The sequence below is a fragment of the Gadus morhua genome, chromosome 1 (assembly GCF_902167405.1).
Source record: "Gadus morhua chromosome 1, gadMor3.0, whole genome shotgun sequence".
Taxonomy (NCBI): Eukaryota; Metazoa; Chordata; class Actinopteri; order Gadiformes; family Gadidae; genus Gadus; species Gadus morhua.
Genome location: NC_044048.1, coordinates 326,198 through 339,521, shown reverse-complemented (window position 1 = coordinate 339,521; position 13,324 = coordinate 326,198). Strand labels below are relative to the sequence as shown.

The 13,324-nt window shown below is 42.6% G+C and overlaps 1 long non-coding RNA gene across 1 annotated transcript; it reads left to right on the top strand.

Annotated features, from left to right (window-relative positions):
• Nucleotides 1–1,709: 1,709 nt before the first annotated feature.
• On the top strand, nucleotides 1,710–3,156 carry LOC115539762 (uncharacterized). The gene is made up of 3 exons (XR_003976027.1): nucleotides 1,710–1,811; nucleotides 2,390–2,494; nucleotides 3,082–3,156. It is a non-coding gene; the product is annotated as an uncharacterized LOC115539762 (long non-coding RNA).
• The last annotated feature ends 10,168 nt before the right edge of the window (nucleotides 3,157–13,324 follow it).

Below are 13,324 nucleotides of genomic sequence, written 5' to 3'. Positions count from 1 at the left end.
TTGCAAAACTGCTTAGGAAGCCAATTTATTTGTTATTGTCACTCTTTATCTGCTGTGACAGGCTGACAATTGTATGTTTTAATTTTCCTGTTTTAATTAAAGATTTCGTTGTTTTTTTTTGCAGGGCGTGGGGTGTTCGCCATAGGTTCATTCTCCAAAAGAGATTTTATAGTGGAATGCAGGGGAGATTTGATAAGCGATGGTGAAGCTCAAAAGAGAAGAAGAAATTATAACCCTGCATGTTCTGGATTTTTGTTTGCGTTCAAGTTGGGAGGCAAAACATGGTGGTAAGATTTTAAATTGCACCTTAACTATACTACCTTATACTGAAGTCGTTACACTTGCTTACACAAAACTAATCCAATAATTACTAATCCGCCGCTGCCGTAGCCTGCTACCAACTACAGGAAAGTATAAACTACGCTGCTGCTGAGACACAAGTCCCTCAAAATGCAATGCAAGGGTCGTTTTATTTCTAACATTAATCTTTCAACACAGACATTTATATGTGTGTAAGGGATAATGTATAGAACGCCGGTCATTATCGGCAAAGGGCGAACCGGACACCGACGCCAAAGCGGAGGTGTCTTGCTTTGCCGTGAAGGGGCTTATTTTGCGATAATGACCGGCGACGTTCTATACATTATCCCGCTTATTACAAGGCTACTTGCCAAAATTAAAAAATAACTTCACACGGTGTGTCTTTTTACAATTTATATGTTACCATTGACGCATACGTTCCACTGAACAGCGCAGCTTAGGCGATATCTGAGTCATTATATATCTATGGAAATGTTCTGCCTGTCATCCACTGCATTTGGGTCAACCTTCCGGAATCCATTGTGACGTTAACTTATATGCTTACTCAATCAATAACTCATGTAAAACTGTGATCTTGTATGCTAGTAAGTGATGTTTTAATGAAAAGTAATAATAATATTTTTTCCATTTTTCTCTATTTTTATTTGTGGTTTTAAAGCATTGACACCTCTAGAGAAGATGGTTCCTTCGGCCGCTTGGTGAACGCTCACCACAGACATCCCAATTGCAGGATGAAGAGAATAGACATTGCAGGAAGCACACACCTCTGTCTTTTTGCTCTCAAAGACATAAAAGAAGGTGAAGAAATTGCATATAATTATGAAGGAGAGGACTGCCCATGGCGAAAGCAGGTACGTGTTACAACTAGTGTTAAGGTATATACAATTCAAGAATGTCTTGGAATAACTTAATGATTGATGGTATCTTTGTTTGAAACTATTACATAAATCCATTTCAATAAATGATCATTTTTTCTATTGTATATTAAAACATTGGATATTCAGGAGGCATCTGAATCAGGGCAAAATGTCACTGTAGTCTGGGACGTTCCCGACGTCCCCACAATACATCTTGTATGGTTTTGTTTCAGTGAAACTTTATGTTAAGTATCTGATAAAGGAGAACGTACAGGTGTGCGAAATGTCCCCACTCAACACAGTTAATTCAACATGTGTGAAATGTCCCCACTAGGCATAGTCTATGTGACAGCAGACAGGTTGACAAAGCAGGACAAAATATGATCATAGAATCCTTTCTCGCTAGTTTGGTGTGTGGGGATGTATTTGACCCAAGAGACATGTCCTTTAGAAAATTTATTAAAATAATATAATATTATGCAGTGTTTACATGAAATTGACTGATTTACTTTTTGTATAAAATTGCAGATGACTACATGTGCACCTGACACGCCCTGTGTGAGCTCCCAGCCTGTGCTCATGTCAGAGCCACAGTGGGATGAAGCTGCCTGGTTAGAGGACACTGGTCAACAGGTAATTCATGTCCATCACTTAATATTTTCCTCTAGTGTCTTCTAGTCACCTTTGATGTCTTCTGTTGTTTACTTTAAGCAGGTAAATGAAAAGAATATGATAATTATGAGGGGAATCTATTATGCATCGGGTCTGCCAAACAGTTTCTCTAATGCTTGTATAAGGCTAATGATTAAGGGATATGTAGGACACATCTTAACCGTGTTGAGTAATTTTCCCGGAGCAAAATGTCGCTGTAGTCTGGGACATTCACGACGTCCCCACGATGCACCTTTTATGGTTTTGTTTCAGTGTAATGTTACGTTAAGTATCTGATAACAGAGGACGTACAGGTGTGGGAAATGTCCCCACTCAGCAGGGTTTATTCAAGATGAGTGAAATGTCCCCACTAGGCATAGTCTATGTGACAGCAGACAGAGGTTGACAAAGCAGGACAAAATATGAGAGTAGAATTCCTTCTCACTAGCCTGGTGTGTGGGCATGTATTTGACCCAAGAGGTAGACATTTATTAAAAGAATAAAATATTATGCAGTGTTTACATGAAATTGACTGATTTACTTTTTGTATCAAATTGCAGATGACTACATGTGAACCTGACACGCCCTGTGTGAGCTCCCAGTCTGTGCTCATGTCAGAGCCACAATGGGATGAAGCTGCCTGGTTAGAGGACACTGGTCAACAGGTAATTCATGTCCATCACTTAATGTTTTCCTCTAGTGTCTTCTAGTCACCTTTGACGTCTTCTGTTGTTTACTTTAAGCAGGTAAATGAAAAGAATCCGATAATTATGAGGGGAATCTATTATGCATCAGGCCTGCCAAACTGTTTTCTGTAATGCTTGTATAAGGCTAATGATTAAGGGATATGTAGGACACATCTAAACCTTGTTGAGTAATTTTCCCGGGGCAAAATGTCACTGTAATCTGGGACATCACGACGTCCCCACAATGCACCTTTTATGGTTTGGTTTCAGTGTAATGTTATGTTAAGGGTCTGATAACCGAGAACGTACAGGTGTGTGAAATGTCCCCACTCAGCAGGGTTTATTCAAGATGTGTGAAATGTCCCCAATACGCATAGTCTATTTGACAGCAGACAGATGTTGACAAAGCAGGACAAAATATGACGCTAGAATTCTTTCTCACTAGTATGCTGTGTTGCATGTATTTGACCCAAGAGACATGTCCTTTAGAAAATGTATTAAAATAATATTATATTATGCAGTGTTTACATGAAATTGACTGATTTACTTTTTGTATCAAATTGCAGATGACTACATGTGAACCTGACACACACTGTGTGAGCTCCCAGCCTGTGCTCATGTCACAGCCAAAGTGGGATGAATCAGCCTGGTTAGAGGACACTGGTCACCAGGTAATTCATATCCATCACCTAATAATTACCTCTAGTGTCTTCTAGTCACCTTTGACATCTGCTCTTGTTTTCTTTAAGCAGGTAAATTAATTTAATTTTATAATTATAAGGGGAATCTATTATGCATCAGGTCTGCCAAACTGTTTTCTCTAATGCTTGTATAAGGCTAATGATAAGGGATATGTAGGACACATCTAAACCTTGTTGAGTAATTTTCCCGGGACAAAATGTTGCTGTAGTCTGGGATAATCACGACGTCCCCACAATGCACCTTTTATGGTTTGGTTTCAGTGTAATGTTACGTTAAGTATCTGATAACAGAGAACCTACAGGTGTGTGAAATGTCCCCACTCAGCAGGGTTTATTCAAGATGAGTGAAATCTCCCCACTAGGCATAGTCTATGTGACAGCAGACAGAGGTTGACAAAGCAGGGCAAAATATGACAGTAGAATTCCTTCTCAGGCAACTAATGGTATGTGGGCATGTATTTGACCCAAGAGACTTGCAGCATTGTTTTGTGTTTGTTTTTGGTCTGCATTGTTATAGCAAATTTGACGTATCTTTTTAAAAATATTATATATTAATGAATTTCATACAATCATCAGAAGAGGAAACTGTTGGAGGCACGGAGGGGAATAAAATCCCAGCAAAACAGAGATGCAAACTGCCACCAGCAGAAGATGGAGCATCTTCTACAGTCTGTGCTGTGAGCCATGTTTTTCCAAAGGAGAACTTTTACACATTTTGATTTATATATTGGAGTACCGTAATTTATCGGACAACGTAATGTTGTAGAGTACAAATTTGAGGTTATATTAGTCAAAATGAAAACATTTTTATGAGGGATTGTCAATCTTCCCAGCTCTCTATTCTGGTTGTACGTCAGCAGATACTTCTATAAGATTTGCCAGGTGGCATTAGGGTGAACAGACTGTGACTGGGGTAGATAGTATGTTTGGGTGTTGTGCAGACACCTCACTCTGCTGATGCTCAGTAGATGCTGATTCACTCTTAGTTTGGACAACAAACACCATGTGATCTAGAAAATACAAATGTTATGTCATAATATTAGTCTCATGTTGTTCAATGAAGGTTCAATTTGTTAAACATCTTGTGCGCTTGATAATAATTGCAAACTTATTTACTGCTGCTTTTATAGTGGATCTAACAGGATGTAGATATCTCTTGACTTAAGACCTAAGTTTTCCTGTATATTATTTTGAAGGCTGCGGGAATCGGTCTGTTTCTTTTCTTTGTAAACTGACTAGATCGCAGCTTTTCTGCACCACCGCCTGGTGTCGTCTGCTTTCTAGGCGAGGCGTAGTTCATCTTGCGTAGTTCAACTAACCTATTTGTTTGTCCCTGTGATGACGTTAATTTTCATGGCTACTTGGATGCATGTTAATGCAGGAGTCAACCAACAGACACTCCAATCAATCATTTCTTCATAGCACGGTTAGTGCAGTTCAAAGTGCTTCACAGATGACTGAGAAAACAGATAATAGGACACATATTAATTGAAGATGAAAGAAAGATTGCAGACAAAAGAATTATGACAAGAAAATAAAAATGTTAAATAAGAAAAAGAAAGCTGCCATAATATCGAAGACATAATGCTACTGTTACTAAAAAACAAAAATAAGGAATTAATATTATAGTCGCTAAATGAAAGTGTGTGGCATGTAATACAATAAAAAGTTAATAAAAAGTTTTTAGCTGACACTTAACAATTAGGTGAACTAATGAGCAGATCACTGAGGATTGTTGATGCAGGACATAAAACTTGTAGGAACTGTATCTCCTTCCTGATACTTTCATGTAAACATCTGTTTTTCTACTCATTTACAGGAAAGGCTCCACTCAAAAGGAAACCATGGCAGCCAGCAGAGATAAAGGCCGTCGAGAGGCACATAAAGGCATTAATACATGCCTGCACTGTGCCAAAAATGTCTTAACTAAACAAAATCTGTAGGTGGCGAAGAAGTTAAAGCTGCGTCATGCTTTGAACTAAACACTTTTTATATCTGGTGCCATCAAAGTAGCATTAATAATCGTCGTAATAATCGTAACGATTATTAATGCTACTTTAACGGCATAGACAATCCAAAAACCCAGTCGACACTAGATGGAAAAAGTGCATAGATCAAAAGGTGATGCAGCTTCCCTTTTTTTCTTCACAACCTACAGACTTTGTTATATGCGATTATTCAAACACGCCATGTTATTTAATATAGACATTTGACCGAGGGAACCGGAGCCTCAGAGGTGGAACTTATTCTTCAGAGGTCTATGTGACTTCCATTTATATTGTGACTATTCTGTATCTTGAGGCCTCTTCCTGGCCCACAAGGATACACCAGCAGGTTCTGACATGTATTAACCGCACTCTGATGGCTCGAGTCTGTGCGTGATGTGTGTCTATGCTAATGTGTGTATGTGCTGGTATACTTTTAAAAATAAAGTATCAATGCATCTAATTCTCCATCCGTCTCTGGTGCTATTTACTGTGGACCCACACCAGTTTGGGAGATCCCTCCCATGTGTGAGGGTGGCATCGATGGTGTTGGTAAAATAATACACACACACATAGTGCACGGTAATATCATGAAATAAGTTGGTATCACGCCACATATAGATGGTGGATGGCAAAGAGGAACATTTGCAGAGGGCATGGCCCCCCCTGGTTCCAGGGGCTCTCGGACTTGAGAGGTTAAAACACCTTTTTCCCTCGGGCTATACTATACAATTTTCATTGTCTTATGTACATGCAGGTCCCCATTAGTCACCAAATAATCTGTGTGAAATATTCGTATTTATGTAAATGATGTCCCCTGAAAGCATGTATACTGGTTTATACGGAAGTCCCCATAAAGCCTGGTTAAACCATCACTTCATAATTTCAGAGTTTTGAAGGCGTGTATAGTTTAACTAAGCTATGGCAAGTTTACTGAATTTTTTCAGCTCTCTACAACCTCTGGAAAGGGTGGTCCTCACAAGTGATGATTATAAAGGTCGTCCTCATGAGTTATGAAAACCAGTATGTGTGTGTGTGTGTGTGTGTGTGTGTGTGTGTGTGTGTGTGTGTGTGTGTGTGTGTGTGTTAGAAACATGAGAGCATCAGTGTGTGTGTGGGCTCTTAGCTGCTTATCAAATTAACACCAGTGTTTCTTCTGTTTAAAGACCACAGCTGAGAGGGAAGAAGGGGCAGCAGGTGGAGCTCACTGTCCCAAACACGGTAGAGAGGAGGCTGTGAGAGATGATGAGCCCGAAGTGACAGAACCTGCTCCCAAAAAGACGGCACTTGAGGATCTGTTAGGGAACTCTTTCTCTACTGAGCCAGAGGAGTCCAACAGTTCAAAACATGCTGTGAGGGAAGTTCAAAACTACAGAAAAGAGGCCTCTATCCCTCTCAGTGGCTGCCCTCTGAAGTGGTGGCAAGAACACTCCTCCCAATATCCTTTGCTGTCTCACCTTGCCAAAGCGTGCCTTTCTGTCCCTGCTACCTCCGTTCCAAGTGAGCACATCTTTTCAACAGCAGGAGACATAGTCAATGCGCAAAGATCCCAACTGCTGCCAGAGAATGTTGACATGCTTATATTCTTAAAAAAGAACATGGCTGTGTAGTAGATTTGGTTTTGCACACCTGTCAGACTTATTTAAAAAAGTTTTGTTTTTCTTCTTCCTGTGTTTCACCCTGGGTATCGAGTGAAGCCGTGCGTACAGTATTGGTTATGTTTTGATATTCTGAATGTTGATAATGCTATTGCACTTTAATTTAATTTATTTTACTTTAACTTTTTTAAATTGTAGTTTAAGTTTCTAAGTTCTAAGTTTAAGTTAAGTTCTTAAGTGTTTAAGTTATAATATAATATATAATCGGTTAAATAAAAGTCTGTTGTTCCAGTCATATATTTTGTCATTGTAGTTTTCTTAAAATCTCGTCTCGATCTCGTGAACCCAATATCGTGTCTCTTCTCGTCTCGTGAGCTGAGTGTATCGTCACACCCCTTGTGTTGATACAGGCCATCCGTCATCTCTCAAAGCAGTGTCCATCTCCGTCTCACTGTCCTCTCCGATGTGTAGGAAGGACAGATTCAATCCAGCCAGATAGATGGCATACTCCTGAAGCCAGTGGTGTCCGGGTTGTACGGCCTTTAAATCACCAGTCTCCATAGCCACGCCCCCACTTTGTACATGTTCATCATTGACCTGTGCTGCATAGCGTATCAGAATATACCATTAGAATATGAAAAAAAAAATAAACACACAACACACATATTATGCATAACCTATCAAAAACAGATTTAAAACACACTTAATACTACTAACGTGTAGCCCACTTTCTCATACCTCTAATACATTTTCTATTGCTAACATAGCCCTAAACATACTCAAACACACCATATACCCCCTCATCAACTCCAGTCGACTCAAACAGGCGCATTCTGTATTCATCATCAGATGTGCTCCATGGCTCTTCATTCGTCTTAACCAATGAATCAATCTCTGCAAAAATTGCACGTAGTGCTGACAAATCAGCCCACTGAATGAAAAAGACATTATCAAAATAATCAGCAGCTTTTAAAACACTGGTGCGTAGAGGAGAGCTACCGATGCAATGCATATCATAGCACTGTGGTAGCTCGTCTGTATCAACACAGCGTCTGAAAAAAATGAACTCCTGGGGTCTCTTCGTATGATAGTTTGCGTCCATGCGATGAATCCTCGATTCATACTGAAAAGTCCATTGGAATACATGGGTTCCTGCATGCCAAGTGCCCCGGACACCGTCCATTGACCCATGATATTACGTACTCCAAGCCGTATTCGCCAACGTGTGTGAATGAATCCCCAGCACTCCGGTCTCTCAAGCCTGAAACAGGCCTCGTTCTTTTGAGTGGAGCATTAAGCAGTGCAGTATCTCCATAAATATTGACATAGTTAGACACAGGTGTACTAAAACTGGACGTACCCTCAGACAACTGGCTTTCAGCGTCCACAATGCTCGATGCAGAGTAGTCCATGGTGGGAGAAGACAGGGGCGACAGGGTGCGAGGGTCCCTATACATCCAATTAGCGCTGCTTGATCCGTGGGTATCTTCTGATGAGCAGGCCATGTTGAACGAAAAGAACACTGCCGACAACCTGTTGAATGCTATGACCCTACAGCAGTCGTCTCACCCCTTTTTAAACTATTTGAGGTACACACCCACACACACACCTCCCTGCACTAATTACACACCCATGCTTATACAGACCCCAGTACCCCTGCGCCCCCTACAGGCACAACACAGGCATTATACAATTCATAACAACGTAGGGGGTTTATGGTTTTATTGCCCATCATAAACCCCCGCCTCCCTGCACCCCCCTCCCCAACAGGAAGTGGCTGTAAATAGGAACCACCCCAGAGGGGGGTTAGTATATACTACTCTTGTGGTTGTAAACTTGCAATCCATCAATGCAATAGACTTTCCATCAATGACAACGGCGGCAGGCAAGCAAAATTCTCTATAAAATGTATGATACCCTAGTGCCAACTGATGACCTATTTGTCCCTTTTATCGTTAAGCAAAGCTTCAGGAATCAGTTTGACATATGTACAATTGAAGTAACACAGGGGACTTCTCTCAACGGCAAAGCGTATGCTTCTCATGTAGAAGGCCTGAGGTTCAATGCCTGCCGTCTCCAAGATGTGATCAAAGCTAGCTTCAGTCAATTTGAAGACTATTTCAAAATTAGATCAAGCAAGGCTTAACCTACCCTAAGTGTTCCAGACTCTTCCTGTTCCAAAAAGCCAGAGACTTGGAACTCTACAAGTGTGTTGTCGTGGCCGTACCCTCCACTGAATGGACTGCTCAAACAAGTCCTAACAAGTCCAAACAAAGTCCTTACAACTCCTAACAGAATCCTAACAACTAACAAGAGCGGGGCAAAAGAGCCAATCACATGCTTCGAGACAGCTGCAGCTCCAAGGTGGAGGAAAAAGAGCTGATCATCAGTTTCTCAAACTTGACTTACAAGGGAAATGGAAGGAGTTCATAGTGTCATGATTTATCAGTAGCTGTGATATTGTAGCTTCTTAATTTCCTGTCTGTCTGTCTGTCTGTCTGTCTGTCTGTCTGTCTGTCTGTCTGTCTGTGCGTGCAAGTATGTTGCCTACAGCAGCCTAATGCCTGCCTCTCGTCCTATAGAGATGCTAAAGGAAGGAAAGCCAGATTCATACTAGGCCGGTGTCATGGTCCTGTTTTCCCAGGGGAAACACAATTTTTCTACAGGCCAGAGACCTGGGGGTAGACATTGGCGGGCAGTGATAGAGAGGATTAAGAATTGTCCCCTGACCCCTCTATTTGGCCTAGCTGTCTAGATGTGAGACAAACATGCTGACAAATGCTTCCTCTACAGCTGTTCCCCAAGGCTGGTTCTTCGTTGTATGCGATTGATTCTCCAACTGACTTGTTTTGATGCAGAGTATTGTTTGATTTAGAGGATAAGAGGATTTAGAGAGTAAATACAAAATGTTGTCTCCCCCAGTTAGGACAGCAGGCAGGGACCGCTGCAGGTCCACGTGCAGGCCAACAGCAGTAGAGCAGCAGATACACCAGACGCACCAAAGGCTAGTGCAGCAGATACACCAGACGCACCAAAGGCCAGTGCATCAGCTGGAAGTCTGGAAAGTTCAGCCGGTACCTTTATGACATGCTCCCTTTGTGCTCAGGAAGTGCTCTCTGACCACTTTACGCAGCACCTGTCAGACTTCCATGTCCAGGAGCAGTGTCAGCACTGCGGTACAAAGGCTCAGTGTGCTGTCAGGTTATCAGAGCACCTTGAGAAGTGTCATGCCTTATCTCCACCAGACCTCCCAGACATTTATCCTCCAGCCCCTTCAGCCCATCCCTCCACTACCCCAGCCCAGGCGATGACACCGACGCCAGTCCTCTGTCCAAGAGATGCTCCAGCTCCAGTCTGCCTCACAGCCAAGGAGACGTCATCAAACATCCGTCTCCAAGATGCTCCTGCTCCTGTCCCTTCCAGAGTATCTGAGATGGCACCAGCGACTCAGAGTGGCACACCACTTGTTCCTGCCCCTGCCTCTGCTCCTCCTCCAGCAGCACCAGCACCGGGGTTCCCAGTCCCTTTGCGCTCTCCAGAGGTTAGCCGGGCTAGGTTTTTATCAAAGCCATTCCTCCAGGTCATCAAGCCAGGTGACCGGGAGTGGATTGCCCACATCATCTATGAAGCGAGTGGGCAGCTGAGACAGGTGATCAGCCAGAATTGGCACCACCCCCCAAGTCCAATCAGATCTGTGGCACCTCCAAACCCAGATGACTATTTTAGGCAGAGGATGTTCCTGTGGGCACCAATGCGCATGTGGAGCATCCCTCTGAAATGCCCTCAGTGCAAAAGAAAACTGCACCACTCTGGTATTTACACCAAGGTCAGAGAGGTCATTGATGTTGATTCCAGGTACTACTTAATAGCGGGAGATTACCCAAGGTGCAGCCAGTGCAAACCATCGCAAACTCTCTGTCCTTGGAGTAGTGACATTTTAAAGCAGCTCGACCCCTCTAACCGCAACAAATTCCCTGCTGTGTGAACAACACATTTGGCATTGGACCGAAAATGCGTGACACTTTTGCGTCCAAGAACAGCAGGGAATAGCTCCAGTTACCTGCAGCAGGCCTTTAAAGAGGTACACAGTGAGGAGTGGGCTAGGACAGTGGTTTTCAAACTGTGGGGCGCGCCCCCCCTGGGGGGCGCCAGAGTTCTTCAGGGGGGGCGCGACGTGAGAAAAAAATGAACCCGAAGAAAAACCTGAAAGTTGTATCTTCAATAATATCGAAACAGAATTTCGATATCATTTAAAATTTCTTCAGAACCACCGTTTTAGTTTCATACCACTTCGTTTTCAACTGTTTTCATTGAAGACGTCAGCCCATTCTGATACACCTAGTTCTAGACATCGTAACTCATTCCTTTTTCAACCGTTTACCATCGTTCAAACCATTGAACAAATCTACACACTTGTATCTTCAATACTATCCAAACGGAATTTTGATAGCATTTATACTTTTTTCAGAATCACAGTTTTAGTTTCAAACCGGCATCGTTTTCAGTTGCTTATAATAATTTAGGTCACCATAGCAACGCCGGTAAACAAACCCCGCCGAATAGTCGAATCTCTGGACTGAAAAGGCAGATCTGATTCGACTGGCAGTTTATCCAGATTAAGATGGTCAAATGTATTTAAAAAAGGTTAAGCTAAAACATGCTTAGATAAAGTTGTTAAATTGTGTTAAGAAATATGTTTAAAAACGCACAAAGATGTTGTAATGTTTAAAATGTTTAAAAAATATGTTTCAAATGTTTTAAAATTATGATCAGAGATGTTTAAAATGTGTAAAATAATTAAGATAGCTTTCAAAACACAGGTCTTTAGAAAAAAAAAATTGGGGGGGGGGGGGGGCTCCGCTGAATTTTTTTCTCTGAGGGGGGGCTCACTCTCTCACACTTTGAAAACCCCTGGGCTAGGAGATCCTGTGACTATTTCACAGATTGTGAATTTCACAGGAGATCCTGCCTGAAGCAGTCCAAGGCTGTTTATCTCAAGCCACCATCCTTGTGTCCCGTGCCCCTGGCCCAGTGGTTTCAGACAGTGCATGCCAACAATGTTGTCAGTCCCCTTGATGAGCTCAAAGGTGTCATTACTTCAACGTTTGGCAAAATTCTGAAGCTTGATTCCACTAAGAAGGTAAATGTAAATCTATATAAGCTTGAGCTAATTTATTCTTTTAGGGTTGGATAAGAATACATGTGCTAATGATGTATGCTTTTCATATGATATAGGTGACCAAAAAACTGGCTGGGCGGATTGAGGGCACAGCACCATGGATGACCAATGTGGGGAACGAGTAAGGTCAAGTCCTCAACTCTGTCCTCACAACCGTCGAGGGGGCTGGGCTTGATGACCTGTGCCAAGGTATCGTCCAACGGTACAGGGATGCTGGTGAGCCACAGCCAGATGCCACCTATGTGGATAGAGACTGTTGCAGTGACAGAGGTGTGTCACCTGTAATTTGTGTTGATGTTTTTTGCCAAATTAAGGCAGTTGGTGACAGTCTGACTACAAATAAAAAAAAAGTATCTATGATCTTGTGAACACCGGAGTGGGCCCAGTTCTCAATTGGTTTTGGCCATGGACGTCCACTGAGCGGTTGGATGTGTTCCACTTCATGAGGCGATTCACAAGAGGTCTCACCACGGAACACCATCCACTGTATCTTATCTTCTGTTCGAAATTGTCAAGCTGCATTTTTGAGTGGGACATGCAGGACGTCTGTCATCTGAAAGAGGCCAAGCGGGCAGAGCTGAAGAAGAAACATCAGGGTCATCAGCCAACAGATGCCCAGGTGTAGGCGAGCATCAGCTCTAAAGAGCTAACCAAGCACTGCCGCAGGAAAACCCGGGGAGTGGAGGAGACCCGTGCCCTCATCAAAAGTCTTCTAGACTCCATGTGGCAGCTTGTGGACGGCACCGGGCTACACCTCATCAACCACGAGCACATGTCTCGAGTGTGGGAGGTACAGCAGAAGCACCTTGCCTGCATCCAGGATCCACCAGGAGTGCAGCTTTATACCAACATTGGGTCAGGGCTGGAGAAAGGAGACAAAACACTGGATGTCCTAGGATGCGGCAGAGGGTCCTCCTCTCTGGAAAGCTTTCATAAGCACCAGTGTGTTTTCATTCCAGGCATGTTAAAACCTCACACATATGGTATATTTTGCTATTGAATGTTGACATAATATTGCAAGTTGTTGTAATCAGTGATCCTGTTTTTTGTCTTATCAGGGTGGAGATGAAATGCATTGCACACTCAGATGTACATGCTTGAGGGTGTGTCAAGGTGGAATTTGAACCGGTCAGCACAAGCACTTAGTATGACTGAGACATCCAGGACAAAGATATATGGCATTCGCTTGATGTCCAACGTGAATGCGCTCAGCCACAAAGTCTTGGGAAAACCTCTTCTTCCAGAGTTTATCCCCCCTGGGAAACCTACCGGTAAGAAAAGTCTGCTGTTGATGATGATCAAACCTATTCTTTGACATGGTAGGCAAGTACAATAATTTTTCACAT